General features: G+C 38.5%; 1 non-coding gene across 1 annotated transcript; it reads left to right on the top strand.

The window, feature by feature from the left end:
- The first annotated feature begins 16674 nt into the window (after positions 1-16674).
- Positions 16675-16781, top strand: LOC120879724. The gene has a single exon (XR_005724870.1). It is a non-coding gene; the product is annotated as a U6 spliceosomal RNA (small nuclear RNA).
- Positions 16782-18070: the final 1289 nt, after the last annotated feature.

Raw genomic sequence — 18070 nt, 5'->3', positions numbered from 1 at the left:
GGAGGGGCCTGTGGGAGCCTGGAATTGCCTATTCACAGTCTCCTCTTCCTTCCCTCCCATTCCAGACTCTACACATGGGCTGGGTAAAGGGGGTGTTCGGGTCAAAGAAGGAAGGAATAATTTCTTGCTTCTCCACCTTTCACTCCTCCAGGCCTACCCAAAGTTAAACTTACATGTTGGAACAAAAGAAGCTCTCTGACCACTAAGCTCTGACGCAGCACAGAATATGGTCCAAATACATCTGTTAGCCTTGGTCAGGAAAGGTTTCTGCTCTGAAGCCACACAAGCCCTTCAGCATATGTGGGTGTGCATGCAAGTGTATCTGTGCCTCTGTGTGTGAGTGTTTCTTGGTATGGGGGTGATCAGCTTTAACCTTAGGCTAGATTCACCATGCTAATAAATATTTTTAACTTCCAAGGGTCACTAGGTTCACACTGAAGTTTAATCACAGTACAAATAGAAATATGTGAATTTTTTGAGATCATATATTAGAAGGTAAAACAACTAGCCAACCAACCTAACACCAACAGTAACAACAAAATCTAGCTTCAGGTTTTAAACTTACTTTCAAGATTATGTTCATATTATAAAATGTTCTCAAAACACAATTGGTATTTTAAAATTGACACAATTTTATTTTATAGGCTATATACCAGATACCCTCTTGATCAAATGCCTTTTTCTTCTGTTACTTCTCCATTTTAAGACCTTTGCTCTTTCCTTTAAAGACTTCCAGAAGTCTGATTAAGCCAATTTGAAAACTCCATCAACTAGAGTTTACAGATGAGATCTCAAAGGCTTGCATGATTTGGAAAACTTTCATAAATATCTTTCAGAAATGTTCAGCTGCCTCAAGTTCACGTACAGCACTTGAAGATTTAGAGGAAAGGAAAGCTGAAGGTCTATACTGCTCTGTTCAACACAGAAGCCTCAGGTGACCATGAGTGCTTAGGTGAGCACAGAAAGTGCAGCTAAGGACATTTTAGTATGGTTGGAACAACTTGGATACAGGAATATACTTTAAAAATATGTGTGAAATCTAAGTACAGATCATGGTTTCAGCTGAAATTTAGACATCTGAATTGAGATATGCTCTGAGTGTAAAATACTGGATTCTGAACACTTCCTATGAAAAAAAGATATCATTAATATTATTGTATTATATTGACTAAATGAGAAAATGATAATAATTTGGATATACTGGGTTGAATAAAAGGTATTGTTAAAGTTGCTTTGCCTCTTGCCTCTTTCTTTTCACTTATTTAATGTGACTATCAGAAAATTCAAGATTACATATATGACTCACATTGTAATTTTCACTTGATAGTGCTGGTCCAAAGGGCAGTTTTGACTTAAATATAACTATTGTAGTTCATCCACCTGCCTTATCATATCTCTGGCAGTAAGCTTTAATATTTATTTGTCAAACATGTTTTTTGTGTTCAAATAGAAGTGCTTAAATCTTCAAAGGGAAATTGAGGTGAGGGGGGAAACGAACCAAAAGGGACAAAAGGCTATAGCAAATGAGCTTTCTTCTCCATGAACAAGCAAATGGAACCACTTCTTATTATAGTCACAAAATTTTGCTCTAATTCTTGAGTGAAATATACATATATACATGTGTGTGTGTGTGTGTGTGTATATATATATATATATATATATATATATGAGGGAAAAGAGAGAGAGAAAGAGGCATATTTTGAAGACAGGGTAGATTCAGTTCTAGACCACTTCGATAAAGAGAATATTGCTTTATTCACACAAGTTTTTCGATTTCCTAGTGCGTTAAAACATATTTATGCTATACTTCAGCCTATCGTGTGCCGTAGCAGTGTACCTAAGAAAAACAGTGTATTACTGCAGTCAATGGGGTCAAAAAGGGTCAGACATGACTTAGTGACTAAACAACAACAAATTGTTGTACAAAATTGTAAAGCACTATACCCCAATTTAAAAAATACATAGCTTAATTAAAAATATTTAGTACTAAAAAATGCTAACCATCATCTCAGCCTTCAGCAAGTCAGTCTTTCTACAATAGTAACGTCAGAGATCACTATTCACAGATCACCATAACAGATGTAATAACAAAGAAAAAGTTAGCAGTACTGCAAGAATTACCAAAATGTGGCATAGAGACGCAAATTGAGCAAATGGTGTTGGAAAAATCATGGCAATAGATTTGCTCGATACAGGATTACCACAAACCTTCAGTTTGTAAAAAAAAAAAAAAAATGCACTATCTATTTGTGAAGCATATAAAGTGAACTGCAATAAAACAAAGTATGTTTTTATGTATACATATATGGTCACTGATAGAATCACAGAAAAGTGGAAGTTACAACAAGGTGGAAAGTGGAAAAGAAATTTCCTCCTCACCAATGTTCCATGACACTGTATGGGGGAAAAAACGGGATTGGGAGAGGGGTGCTTTAAGAATGGTATTGTCAATAGAACTTTGACCTTATAGGAAACACATTTACAACAATACAGTGACTATAAAATGTCAAGAATTGAGGATGGGAAACGGGGAGTTAGTGAAGAACGCAATTCATGACATTTCCAAATCAGAGAATTTTCTTTGGATATTTTCACTTTTTTCTTTCCAGAAGGTTTATCCCAGCTCAGAGTTGAGCTGCTTCTGCACCTTAAAATTGCTTTCCTTGAAATCTCTAACACCAGCTCTGCAGATCAGTACTGGATACAATGTCCATGACTCTGGCACCCTGGATTCTCTGTGTGCCACTGCCGCTTAGATGGCAGCTGCACCTCCAAACATCTCGAGTGCTTAATCCTATCAGTAGCTCCATTATCCACACCATCACCATGTAGAAACCTTAGACCTTCTCAACTTCCTCCTTACCTCCCTAGCACCCACTCAGTCAATCATCACCATGCCCAGAATCTCTCGACTCTGTCCTCTCTCTTCATGCCCACTCACCATCTCTGCACTAGACCCAAGACTTCATAAATCATCTCTCAGTTTTCAGAATTACCCATTTGGACCCATTCTTCAAAACCTTTCAATAAAGTATCTGGGTAAAATTAAAATCCAACAGCATCATTTCCCATTTAAATACATTCAAGGACTACTAATCATCTATAGAATTCAGGGGCTTCCTTTTGGCTGGCCCACAAAGCCCTTGGTACCTGGCACCTACTCTCCAACCTCTAAACGTCATGATTTGTTACCTTTTGACTCATAATTAATGTTTACATATCAACTGTTTTTGATTCCCTGCAGATCCTATGGTATTTTATGACTTTCTGTCTTTGCTTATACTTGTCCCTCCATCTGAAACACCTTTTCCATTTATCTTAGTGTTGCTTATCCTTCAAGATGCTATTCAGTTATAACCTGTCACAGGAGTTCCTCCCCAAATCCCAGGTTGAGCTGTGGCCACTCCTCTGTCTAATGGCACAGGGGACATGTTTCTAGTTTAATATTTCCATTTGTTATATGGAAATCATTAAAAGTATCTGCTAAGTGTCTGTCTCTTCTTCTAGACTTTAAGTCCCATTAAAGTAGGGACCAAAACTCAAGTATCTTTATAGTCTCACTGTTAGCATCAGCTGACTTTCAGTAAATAATTATTAGAATGACTTGAGCAAGAGAAGGTGTCTAAAGGTATTGGGGTTGAAAGACTCTACACCTGTAAACTCAGAGTTCATATTTCTGGTGGTCTCACCATTGAGCAAGGAGGTGAAATTGCAGGAAAGTAATAACATAGTAGCAGAATGAGAGTGAGGGAAGAAGGCAGCCACAAGCTCTGGACATAAAAATGTTCTAGAGGGAAGGACTTATACAATCAGTGAATACATGGAGTACTCTCACTGGTAGGCTGGAGTCTGGACCCTTATGTGCCTGTCCTCCAGGAATCATGTGGCCTTGTTAGAAAATTGTCCATCTCTGGACCTTTCATTCTACCTTTACAAGTTATATTATCATCTTTCACCCATATAAAACAATTGTGGATTCAGGGAGTATAATTTTCCAAAGTACAAACAAGTTTGATTATGTTTATGATTAAAGCAAGGCCTAGTGGGTTTAAGAGCCAGCCCACATCAACTCTCAGGATGAAGAACAGAGTGAAAAGCAATGTCCAAATGACTTACCCAATAGTTGTTTCAAGAAAGTTTTCAGATTACTTTTCCAATTAGCAACCAACACCTAGTGGTCCTCAGTGTGATAGCTATCCATTTCCAATCCAGCAAGATCAGTGGGACCTGGAAGATTGGATTGGCACCCTTAATCTCTTGCTCAGCACCAAGTATTTGCCTAGATGAGTGACTAATGGAGCGGTTGGCTTTCTTTTATGTTCAGTTACACGTACTAGGCAGTGTGTGCTTGGAGTGTTAAAGCATGATGACTGACATTTCATCTCCCACTTTATTGATACCATTTTAATGTTATCTAAGGGATGAAAACTCAGTAAGTCCCCATAATGAAGAACTCCTGTCCAGAGGGAAGCCAGTGGAAAGGGGAGTTTCCTCTCACAGTCTCTTCTCCTGTGTTTGCCTTTGGCTTTATTACAGTAGCAAACCAATCATCTTAAGAACTGATCTGTGGCTTGAAATTTTCCAAGCCAGATGTGGAACTGAATATGCAGATTAACAATGGGAAAGCATATTTGAAAAGCTTTCAAGCCCATTTGATCTTGCATAGGTTTCTCATGCACTCTGTTAGCCCAAAGTTTATGAAGGAGTCTGTGTTCTTGGACCGTGGTGCCTGGAGGCTGGTGGTCAGGCAGGTATTTCCACACCAAGACAGTGAGACAACTGTAGCCCTGGAAAACGCACCCAGCAGCCTCTCCCTCCTCTTCCCACACTTCTGGGCAGAGAGTTGGCCTCAGGAAAGTATAGTGTGAGTGGGGGCAGCAGGAAGAGGTAGGCAGAGGAGCAGTGACAGCAGAAAAAGCAACAAGGTCAACACTAATAGCAGAGTAGCAGGAGGGAGGTGATGAGCTGGTAAGAGAGGCCAGTCTGACAACCCTGAATTATGCTGTCAAAGGCTAAACCAAGTAGTCTTACTTCCTTTTCAACTGTGGGAAAGGGTGATTATGACTGAGCCTGGTTTCCCACATCATTCTCTAGTGATCAGACCTCTCCAAATGTTAAGCAGCTGAGAGACGACATTGTAGGCAAGACCAGCCGCTGAGTCCAGATGGAAAGGGCCTGGTAAAGGTAAAATGATGTGTTGCCCATGCAATGCTACATATATCTAAAAATTAACCTTTCTTTGTACCATGACATGCATTATGAGTTTTCCGCTCAACTTCTTATATTAACAGAGTCGTTCCTGTACATGACATTTCAAGCGTGAATAGCAGGAGTGCACACTCGTGTACCAAATGCCTACTGCATGAAGGGACCAGCTGTTGGTCCCGGCCATCTGCTAGCCCAGATGGATTCTCTATAGGAAATGAACACCTTGTATAACACACAATGTGGCCTCTTCTGAGCCTCAAATGGACTGGTGTTGTTAAGTCCTCTCAAGGAAAATGTCAGTGGCCAGATTCTGTTCTGTTCAAGCACAGAACTTTTACTACTTGGTAAAGGCAGGTTACTACAGACAATGACAAGGACACCAGGGCTGCATTTCCTTGTCGTCTCCTAACATTTGTAGAACGAGTCATTGGGTGCCCTGCGGTTGTCCTCATGCACTGCTCATCACTGTGATGGTGCTCGTGTTGAGGTCAGTGTTACTGCTGGAAGCTCATCACCGGTCATCTCCCCTATCTGCTCACCGACTCTATCACCACTGACTTTGATGTCCTGTTCTCAGCCCTGGGCCTTTGCAATTGTACTTTCCCATTCTTGTCCTTGAGGGGCTATCTCCCTCAGGTTCAGTTTCTGCTTGAACATCACCACCCTAAAAAGACTTTCCCTGACCATCTCATCAATCCAATCTTCTTCCTCCAATCCACTCCCCTCCATCTCCACACATTCTAATACCCTAACCCTGTCTAATCTCCCTTAATCACTTTTAAATATCTTAAAACTATATGATGCTTATTTAGTCATTTTGATATGTCTGTCTCTGTCTGCAACTAAAATGTAGGATCAGTAGAGGCATGGACCTTTTCTCTCTTCTTTACTGATGTCTGGTGCCAAGACAGTGCTTGATACATGGTGGAGGGGGCAGGCAACAAATATTGGTTAACTGAACGAATGAGTGGATGATGAGAAGAAAATGCATAGTTAACTGGCTTGTTCTCCACCATTCCATTAGGCAGAGAGGGGGATGTGACTGAAGCCAGGTCTTTGGATTTCAAATTCCACGCTATTTCCTGTACACAAGGTTGCCTCTATTACAAAATTTACATTTGGCTTCAATGTTTATTAAAGGGGAAAATAAACTAATCTACATAGGAATCCTAAGGCCATTGTCACCACTCTTATAATTTGGAAACACTCTGATGAATTATTATCAGGCATTTTATTTTTAACCCTCCTGAGGAGCCTGGTAGGCTGCGGTCCATGGGGTCGCAAAGAGTCAGACACGACTGAGCAAATTCCCTTTCACTTTTCACTTTCATATTGGATAAGGAAATGGCAACCCACTCCAGTGTTCTTGCCTGGAGAATCCCAGGGATGGGGGAGCCTGGTGGGCTGCTGTCTATGGGGTCACACAGAGTAGGACACGACTGAAGTGACATAGCAGCAGCAGCAGCAAAGCTAAACGCAGTACTTTCCCTAAGAGAATGCAAAGCTATACATCCAAGACAGTAGTTTGTAGAAGAGTGGGAGCAAAGAAGCCTCAATGAATTTGAGATGTTTCCAATTAGCTCCCCAAAATGAGTGATACAACAGGACTCCCAGAGGTTGCATACTGATTTCAAGTAAACAAATTACAATGCTAATTACACTATGCTGTTCAAATGGTCACCTTACATATAAGTGATAGAAACTTTCCTGAATCCCTGTGTCCTCAGATGGAAAAATCTCTCCCTTTGAGATCTGTGGCACTTCCTTTATACCATTTGTAAGACTCCCATCATAAGATCTACACATGTAAAAGATTACACATATTCTAAAAACTTTATTATGTACTTAAATACATATTAAGCCTTTATATCCTTATCAAGTATTTTTCAGATATAGAAGTGATATATGGTCATCATATAAAATTTGGAAAATAAAACTCCTAAATGAGAAAATTATCTGTATTTTACAGATGAACTGTGGAATCATTGAGCCAAGTTCAATGAAGAAAAATTCTGCTCAAATTGTATTTGATATTTCTTTTCATGTTTATACTTCATGAAGCTCACAAATTGTGCATAACTGTCATTTTTATAATAATCAGTTTTCAATTATAAAGCATGATACATACTTCCATTTGATTATTTGTAAATTGTTTATGTATTTGTTTATGTCTCTGCTGGGTCTTCCTCGCTGCCCTGGCTTTTCTCCAGTTGCGGCAAGGAGGGCTACTCTTTGTCGTGGTGCGCGGGCTTCTCATCGTGGGGGCTTCTCGCTGTGGAGCACAGGCTCTAGAGAACACAGGCTCCAGTTACTGTCCATGGGCTCCGTAGCTGTGGCTTCTAGGCTCTGGAGCACAGGCTCAATAGTTGTGGGGCACGGACTTAGCTGTTCTGTGACATGTGGGATCTTCTGGACCAGGGATAGAACCCGTGTTGCCTGCATTGACAGGCAGATTCTTTACCACTGAGCCACCAGAGAAACCCCCATTTATTTAGTTTGAAACACATAATCTCAGTATATATAGATGCATTATAGATACATATTATACCTACATTATACACACAGAAATTTTCAAACATAAGTAGGACTTAAAGAAGAAAAATTCAAAACTTTACTGAAATATATAAATATGACTGCATATCTGAATAATATATTTATTGAATATATAGAAATATATGCATATATATTTTGAATAATATATGGATCACCTTGCATATTTTTTACAATGTTTTTTGAAATTGAAAACAAATTTTAATAGCTCCATTAAATTGTATCATGTGATTGTTACATATATTATTTATTGTCATACTGTTGGTTATTTAAGTAGGTTCCAAGGTTTTACTCTAAGCAATGTTGAAATGAACATCCTAATGCACAGATCACTGTATACCTCACTGACTATTTTCCCTGGGTTTTCAGTAGTGGATTTGTAAGATTGAAATCTATGAACTTCTCAAAGAATCTTGATAGTATAGTGCCAAATATTTTTTCTATAAAGGTTGAATTAATTTACATGCCTTTGATATCTCAATTTAGTTTATGATTACTCTGTTCTAGTATTTGCTAAATTTGTATGCAAACATGGTATCTCTGGTTTTAGTTCACAATTCTTTGAGTGATGAGGTTGATATTTGGGAAAAAAGTTCCTGAAATCTGACCTAATTCCAGGTTGTTTTAGGGAAATAGTAAATGGTGGATTGAGAACTATTTAATAATTACTTTTGTGGGGCTCATTTGGAGCACATGCTGATTTCTGTGGTGTAAGTACTTCTACCATAGCATATTTCAAGCTGCCGGCAGGATAAGATTCAACATGGAGCTGGGAAGAGGTATATTCAGTGGGTCCTAACAAGTGGGGACTTCCCTGGTGGCTCAGAACGTAAAGAATCTGCCTGCAGTGTAGGAGACCCGCATTTGATCCCTGGGTGGAGAAGATCCGCTAGAGAAGAGAATGGCAACCCATTCCCGTATTCTTGCCTGGAGAATCTCACGGACAGAGGAGCCTGGTGGGCTACAGTCCACTGTGGTCACAAAGAGTCAGACACGACTGAGCAAGTAACACAGAAAGCGGGGATGAGCTGGTGCACATCACTGGAGTGTGGTTTTATGTTTAAATAATGTTTGGAGCTGTGGTCAGGTTTGGGTTCCCAGTCTCAATGTGTTACCAACTTTGTGATCTTGGGTATGCATATCATACACAGGGTTTTATTTGCAGATGTAATAATTCAAGTATTTAACATAGTTTCTAGCCCAATGTAAGAAACACATAATAGCTATTATTATTATTTTTATATATAGCTCTAGTAATGTTTGTTTTTTCTTTTGTTGAATCATCTGTTCCTATTCCTTGACCATTTATCTCGCAGGTTATCATTGTTTTTCTTATTGACTTACCAACATTTTATGTATTATAGAATATCAACCAATTTACATATTAACCAATATGTGGATATTAGCCATTAGGAGTATTTTTGAATTCTTTTAAAATTTTTGCTTCTTAATGGAATATATGCTTTTAGACAATTAGAAATTAAAAATAACTGTTTAGATATGTTTGTGATTACTTCTATTGTATTTATTCTTAGAAAACATCTTATATCACATAATCACACATGCCATTTATATATATTTTAAAAAATTCTCCTCTAGGTACTTTTCTGATTTTACTTAGTACATTTAGCTGTTTAAATCTCTTAGAATTTTTTTGGTATATGATATGGGTGAGAAACTAATATTTAAGTATATAACCTGCTAGGTGTGTATGTACTGGGAACGATGTACTATGAACTTCTCTCTCATTACTTCACTTCCCTCATTTGTAATTAAAGATGATAGTATGGCCAACTTCATAATATGTTAGAGAACTATTCTAAGTCCTAACATGTAAAGCACAGAGAGCACTGTGTGATGCATTGTGAGTGCCAGATGGGGTTAGCTGTCTCCTTTTCCTCATCACTGTCATCGTTATTATTATCCGCATCACCATCTTCTGTTTTATCTGTCCCATCCTTTCCTTATTGATTTTTTTTCTCTTAAAGAAGATACTTTACTAGCAAAGCAAAACAAATAAGATGCTACCACTGCCAACAAATAAATTCTGACACACTTCTATTTGGGACCTGAGCCCAGCTTTTACAACTGAAAACACAGCTGTGAGGGGCAGCTGTGGGATTCAGTTGTCTCCTACAGGCAAGCTGTTGGAGAGGCAGTCTTGAGACTGCTTTCACCTTGCAATTCCTTATACACAGAAATAAGCTGCTCCATGACCCTGTCCTTCCCAAGTCTACCCCTGAAGCTCAAGCTTTGGACTTGTTTGTCCTGGACACTGTATGGATGATTCTACAAAGAACAAATAGAACAGAAGGGTCATAGTCTGGTCCTGTTCAGAAACCTGAAACTTCTCTGGGAAATTTATTCTAAATAGAGAGAGAGGCCATTCACTGCCTAACAGACACCTAAGTACTGATTGTCAGGACCAAGCTAAGCTGTGACAGAAAGACTTCTGCCTCTGCCTCAAGTTTTCCATCTGCAAACTGGAAACTAAGTATGCTGCTCCTCACTTCAATACAATTTATTGGAGGGGCATTTAGTGAGTTTTTACTGTGAATAAATGAATATCTTGTATGATTATTTGCACTAAGGTAGACATGGCTGATCTAAAATTTTGGCTCAAAGTTCAAAGAGCCAAAGACTCTTCGACAAGACTATTGTTTGTCCACTGCACAATTAAGAAGCGGATGATGGGGGGGGGGATGGTTCAGCAAAGATTAAGGCAAAGGGACAATAGCAATAAAGCCTGGCTCTGCTTAGAACAGTTATACATATGTGCTCAGGCTACAGACCACGGGGTTTCCCAGGAAAGAATACTTGGAGTGGGTTGCCATTTCCTTCTCTGGGGGATCTTCCTGACCCAGGGATTGAACCAATGTGTCCTGAATATCCTGCACTGGCAGGCAGATTCTTTATTTCTGTGCCACCTGGGAAGCCCAGAACAGTGGTATATCATCCCCCAAACAATTTCCTGGTTTTATACAGTGAACTTTTCATCACAATGTGACACGTTACTATATCAATGAGATTGTGTGTGTGTGTGTGTGTGTGTGTGTGTACTTCCCACTACACAACTTTGAACAATTCATCAAACTTGGTGGCCATAATCTGTTGAATATTGCTTTAATTAATCATTTTATTTCCCTCTTTATAGTCCTTTAGTCAATTGGGAATCAGTGGGTTGCTCCTCCTTCCAGGGAAGATTTTCTAGGAGCACTTGCTTTATTACTGGGTTAGTGGACATATAAGCAGAAGAGAAGCCTTCACAGGGAGGTGTGGCCCCTACTCTGGGAAGTGTAGGGGGCTCCTATAATGTGGCCCAATTTTAACTTTTCTGAGAAAGTTTTTATTTCATTCACTTTGGAAGGATATTTCTCAAGATATAGAATTCGAGGCCGGTGGGTTTTTTCCCAACACTTTAAGTATCTTACACTATTGTTTTCTGGCTTACAGGCTGAGTAGAGGTAGATGTAATTCTTACCTTTGCTCTTTGACAGGTGTGTCTTTTCCCCTCTCTGGCTTCTTTCAATATTTTCTTCTAGCTTTAATTTGTTTCAATTTGAAAATGAGATGCCTAGATGTAGTGGGGTTTTTGTTTTGTTTTGTTTGGAGCATTTATCCTGTTTAGGGTTCTATGAGTTTTTTGCAGCTGTGGTTTGGTGTCTGACATGAATTTGGGAAAATTCTCAAAAAATAAGATACAAGCATGGTTCTGAAGCAGCTAACAAAATTTGTCTCCACTTAAATTTCAAAAATATTTTTTAGTTATTTTGAGTATTTGGTTTCACTTTCAGGTGAAATTAGAATAATCTTATATTAAAAAAAGAACACACTGTTTGAATTTTAAATGAAATATTAACTTGTGGAGATTGAAAATAATATAGTATTCATCTTGGAAAAAAGTGTGTGTGTGTGTGTGTGTGTATACATAACCAATTAATGTTTTATCATGTGTGTAAATACATATACTAATTAATAGAAATATATATAAAAAGATATTAAAGGACTATATATATAAAGAATATGTACCTATGAGTATGTACATATTTATATGCAAATTTGTGTGCTTTCTCCATCTCTAGACTGCAAGTTCCTTGAAAACATAAACTCTATTTCTTTTGTAATGTGTTGGCCCTGGCCAAGTGCCTTTTACATTTTGAGCAAAGGAATCTAGGTTCACTTTTCACATGGAGGGAACAGGTTAGACAATGCCTCCCATACTCTTTCCAAGAAATGGATGGAAAATAATTACACCTGAAATTTAAGTTTTTCTTTTCTCCTTTATATCCAGATTTGAAGGGATGCTACTGATGAGGTGGGGGTAGAATATAAGGGAAATGGTATAGGACATCTTTTGTCTCACGCACACAAAGACAGCAGAGTCTACAAACTAAGAATTATGCCTCAATATCTTAAGAAAAATTTCTTTATCCTTGGTACATGATAGAATTCTTGTTCACCAGGAAGGGAAATAAAGAAATGGGGAAATCAGTAATTTAACTGTGGGCAGATAGTTGCTCATTGCAACTAGGGGGATAACAAACAAATGATGAAATTCTCTAATTGATTTGCTTAATGTGAGAGCTTTAAACTCAGTCTCTGGCTATGAGTTAAGGTGAAGAATAAATTACACAATTGTTCAATGGATATGATCAATGTAAGCTATGCAGAGTACATCACGCGAAATGTCGGGCTGGGTGAAGCACAAGCTGGAATCAAGATTGCTGGGAGAAATATCAATAACCTCAGATATGCAGATGACACCACCCTTATGGCAGAAAGTGAAGAAGAACTAAAGGGCCTTTTGATGAAAGTGAAAGAAGAGAAGGGTGGAAAAGTTGGTTTAAAACTCAACATTCAAAAAACGAAGATCATGGCATCTGGTCCCATCACTTCATGGCAAATAGATGGGGAAACAATGGAAACAGTGACAGACTTTATTTTCTTGGGCTCCAAAATCAATGCAGATGGTGACTGTAGCCATGAAATTAAAAGACATTTACTCCTTGGAAGAAAAGTTATGACCAACCTAGACAGCATATTAAAAAGCAGAGATATTAAGGTCCATCTAATCAAAGCTATGGTTTTTCCAGTAGTCATGTATGGATGTGAGAACTGAACCATAAAGAAAGCTAAGCATTGAAGAATTGATGCTTTTGAACTGTGGTGTTGGAGAAGACTTTTGAGAGTCCCTTGGACTACAAGGAGATCAAACCAGTCAATCCTAAAGGAAAACAGTCCTGAATATTCATCGGAAGGACCGATGCGGAAGCTGAAACTCCAATACTTTGGTCACCTGATGTGAAGAATTGACCCACTGGAAAAGACCCTGATGCTGGGAAAGATTGAAGGCAGGAGGAGTAGGAGATGACAAAGGATGAGATGGTTGGATGACATCACCGACTTGATGGATATGAGTTTGAGCATGCTCTAGGAGTTGGTGATAGACAGGGAAGCCTGGAGTGCTGCAGTCCATGGAATCACATTCAGACTTGACTGAGCGACTGACTGAACTGAGACTATGCATATGGATAATCCAGTCCAAAGAATTCTTTTCAATAGCAGTGATTTTTAAATTACGTAGAAAATTTGACACTTTAATAATTTTTCCTGATTATAATCTTAATTCTATTTTTAAGTTTATAACTTTATAAAATATAGTCTTTAAACCCTAATTATGTTTTATGATATGTAAATAATAATATAGATTAGCTATAATTATTGAAATTATATTATTTCTATATACAAATTGAAGACTTTTATTGTCACTTTAAAAACATGAATGTTTTAATTAAAAATATAATTAGAAAAATAAATATAAAATGAGGTAACTATATATATGCATGCAAATGAGCCATATGTTTGTCTACTCATGAATAGACAAATATGTTTATATCAAAAATTGTGTTCATTTAAATTTTCTCAGGTACATTAATTATATAAACATTTCTGGGAAGAAGATATAAAAATATGAATATAAGGTGACATTGAATGCTTTTCTTATTTTAATTTTATTTTTACTTATAGTAAGAACTCATCACAATTTATCATCTTAACCATTTCTAAATGTACAGTTCAGTAGTGGTAAGTATATTCAAATTGTTGTACAGCCAATTTTCAGAATATTTTATCTTGTAAAACTGAAGTGCCATACCCATTAAGTAACAGCTTCCCATTTTCCCTTGCCTACAGCTTCTGGCAGCCACCATTCTATGTTCTCTTTCTATGAATCTGACTACTCTAACATTTTGTACATTGCAGGTATGCAGTATTTGTTATTTTGTAATTGGCTTATATCACAGCATAATGTCCTTAATATTCATCTATGTTGGAGCATATGCCAAAATTGCCTTACTTTTTAATGATAAATCATATTCCACTGTAAATATATACCACATTCCATTTATCCATTTATCTGTCCATAAGTACCTGGAGTGCTTCTACCTCTTGGCTATTGTGAAGTGCTGCTATAAACACAAGTGTACAGGTATCGCTTTGAGATCTGGCTTTCTAATTCCTTTGGATATATCCCCAGAAGTGAAATAACTGAGTCATATGACAATTCAATCTTTAATTTTTTGAGGAACCACCATACTGTTTCCCAAAGCAGCTATACAATTTTACAGTTCTACTAGCAATACACAAGTGTTCCAATGTTCCATTCTCACCAGCACTTGCTGCCTTCTGGTTGGTTTGTTCTATGTAATAGCCATCCTACTGAGTGTGAGCTAGGATCTCATGGTGGCTTTGATTTAGATTACCTTAATGATTAGTCATGAATATTTTTTTCATGTGCTTATTGGCCATTTGTATATCTTCACTGCAGAAATATCTATACCAGTCCTTTGTCCATTTTCTACCCAGATTGTTTTATTGTTGTTGTTGAATTATAGGAGGTTTTTCTATATTCTGGATATTAACACCTTATTAGTTAAATAATTTGCAAATATCTGCCATTTTCTAGGTTGCCTTTTTGTCCTGTTGATTGTGCATAGATGCACAGATGTCTTTAATTTTGGTGTAGTCCAATTTGTGCTTTTACTTTTGTTGCCTGTGCTTTTTGTGTCATATCCAAGAAATTCTTGCTAAATCCAATGTCATGAAGATGCTCCCCTATGTTTTCTTCCAAAGAGCTTTATATATTAAGTTTGAGTTATTTTTGTATATGGGGTAAGTTATGTGTACAACTTCATTCTTGGGCTTCCCTGGTGGCTCAGATAGTAAAGAATCTGCCTGCAATACAGAGACCTGGGTTCAATCACTGGGTCAAGAAGATTCCCCTGGAGAAAAGAATGGCTACCCACTCTGGTATTCTTGCCTGGAGAATCCCATGGACAGAGGAGCCTGATGGGCGACAGTTCATGGGGTCGCAAAGAGTCAGACAGGAGTGAATGACTAACATCTTCACTTTTCATGCAATTTCCCAGCATCATTTGTTGAAGAGAGACTGCCCTTTCCTCCACTGGATGGCCTTAACACCCTTGTTAAAGATCATTTGGCCATACATGTGACGACTTATTTCCAGGCCCTCTATCTATTCCATTAGTCTAAATGTCTGCCTTTATATCAGTACCACAGTAGATTGATTACTATAGCTTTGTGATAAGTTTTGAAATCAAGAGTCTGAAAGTTTCAATTTTGTTCTTTTTCAAGGTTGTTTTGGTAATGCTTTTCCTTTAAGCTTCTTATTTGTCACTCTATTTCTTTTTTTTTTTTTTTTTGATTTTTATTTAAATTTATTTATTTTAATTGGAGGCTAATTACTTTACAACATTGTATTGGTTTTGCCATACATCAACATGAATCCGCCATGGGTGTACACGTGTTCCCAGTCCTGAACCCCCTTCCCACCTCTCTCCCTGTACCATCCCTCTGGGTCATCCCAATGCACCAGCCCCAAGCATCCTGTATCCTGCATCAAACCTGGACTGGCAATTCATTTCTTAGATGATATTATACATGTTTCAATGCCATTCTCCCAAATCATCCCACCCTCTCCCTCTCCCACAGAGTCCAAAAGACTGTTCTATACATCTGTGTCTCTTTTGCTGTCCCGCATACAGGGTTATCATTGCCATCTTTCTAAATTCCATATATATGCGTTAGTATACTGTATTGGTGTTTTTCTTTCTGCCTTACTTCACTCTGTATAATAGGTTCCAGTTTCATCCACCTCATTAGAACTGATTCAAATGTATTCTTTTTAGTGGCTGAGTGATACTCCATTGTGTATATGTACCACAGCTTTCTTATCCATTTGTCTGCTGATGGACATCTAGGTTGCTTCCATGTCCTGGCTATTATAAACAGTGCTCCAGTGAACATTGGGGTACACATGTCTCTTTCAATTCTGGTTTCCTCGGTGTGTATGCCCAGCAGTGGCATTGCTGGGTCATATGGCAGTTCTATTTCCAGTTTTCTAAGGAATCTCCACACTCTTCTCCATAGTGGCTGTACTAGTTTGCATTCCCACCAACAGTATAAGAGGGTTCCCTTTTCTCCACACCCTCTCCAGCATTTATTGCTTGTAGACTTTTGGATCGCAGCTATTCTGACTGGCGTGAAATGGTACCTCATTGTGGTAAATTTCCTTTTCTTATATAGTTTCTTATATTTTCCCTTCCTTTTATAGTTTTTATATTACTGCATCCTTCACACCTGGAAGAAATATGGACCAAGACAGCCTAATTGAGTGACCCAAAAGTAGTTGTCTAAAGCAGGCAAGCCTTAACAGCATGTGGAATAAACCTCTAAAATCTTTCTAAGGAAGGAAGTGTAGGGCTAGACTAGACACTTGAAGCAGGAGTTATAAACCTATGTACCTGCCCTATCTGAGGTTCTCATTAGTCATCCAATTTTGAGCAAGCCACTTCACCTCTTTAGACATCAGTTTTCTCAAGAATCAAACTGAGAGGGGTGCTGGCTTCAACAGCACATATGCTAAAATTGAAAGGATGCAGAGAAGATTAGCATGGCCCCTGTGCAAGGATGACACGCAAATTCATGAAGTGTTCCATACTTCTGATGACCCTAGAGTCTGTTATACAGAATGAAGTAAGTCAGAAAGAGGAAAAACAACTTACAGATACTAACACATATGTATGAAATCTAGAAAGATGGTACTGATGTTCCTATTTGCAGAGCAGCAATGGAGACACAGACATTGTGAACAAACTTACAGACAAGGCTGGCGGCAGGGGGGAGGAAGGAGAGGGTGGGATGTATGAAAGGGTAGCATGGAAACATACACTACCATATGTAAAATACATAGCCAATGGGAATTCGTTATATGGTTCAGAGAACTCAAACCAAGGCTCAGCAACAACGTAGAGGGGTGGGATGGGGAGGGACGTGGGAGGGATGTTCAAGTGGGAGGTGACATGGGTAAACGTATGGCTGATTCATGTTGATGTTTGGTAGAAACCAGCACAATAGTGGGAGAAGGCAACGGCACCCCACTCCAGTGTTCTTGCCTGGAGAATCCCAGGGACGAGGGAGCCTGGTGGGCTGCCGTCTCTGGGGTCACAGAGAGTCGGACACGACTGAAGTGACTTAGCAGCAGCAGCACAATAGTGTAAGGCAATTATCCTTCAATTAAAAATTAATAATTTTTTTAAAAAGGAGGGGGAAGTTTTCTAAACTCTAGAAGTCTACCATTCCATAGGAAGATCAGATATAGGAACTGAATCTTAGTTCAGGCAATACAAACCCTTAGGAGCTGGCAGTCTGTTTTTGTCCTCTCTCTGTTCTTTTTTCTTTTCAGTTATATTTCCTTTCTGAGTCTCCATTACTTTCCTTTCCTTTCTGGAAAATTCTTTTTCCTTAATTTTGTCACTGTTGTTTCAACTTTCTCAATTTTAACTTTAAAAATTTTCACTCTATTTTCAGAAAAGGAAAAAAAGTACTGATGTTCTAATCCTCATCCAACTAAATGCCATGCCATATTCAATCCATTCTTAGGGAAAGTTCAATTAATTATAGAGATAGCATCCAAAGAGGCTGAGGGGATGAACATCTACATAGGAAAGAACTGGGTAGATACATTCCTCTGTTCTCTACTTCTTGTCCCCATTTCTGAAATCTACCATTGAGGATATGGAGAACAGTGAAAGGTAGGATATTCAAGCCCCCTTGGGCTTCCCTGGTAGCTCAGTTGGTAAAGAACCTGCCCGCAATGGGCAGGAGATCATGGTTTGATTCCTGGGCCAGGAAGATCTGCTGGAGAAGGGACAGGCTATCCACCCCAGTTGGTAAAGAACCTGCCCGCAATGGGCAGGAGATCATGGTTTGATTCCTGGGCCAGGAAGATCTG

This window comes from Oryx dammah, unplaced genomic scaffold (genome assembly GCF_014754425.2).
Source record: "Oryx dammah isolate SB20612 unplaced genomic scaffold, SCBI_Odam_1.1 HiC_scaffold_20, whole genome shotgun sequence".
Lineage (NCBI taxonomy): Eukaryota > Metazoa > Chordata > Mammalia > Artiodactyla > Bovidae > Oryx > Oryx dammah.
This window is presented reverse-complemented; position numbering and strand designations above follow the sequence as displayed.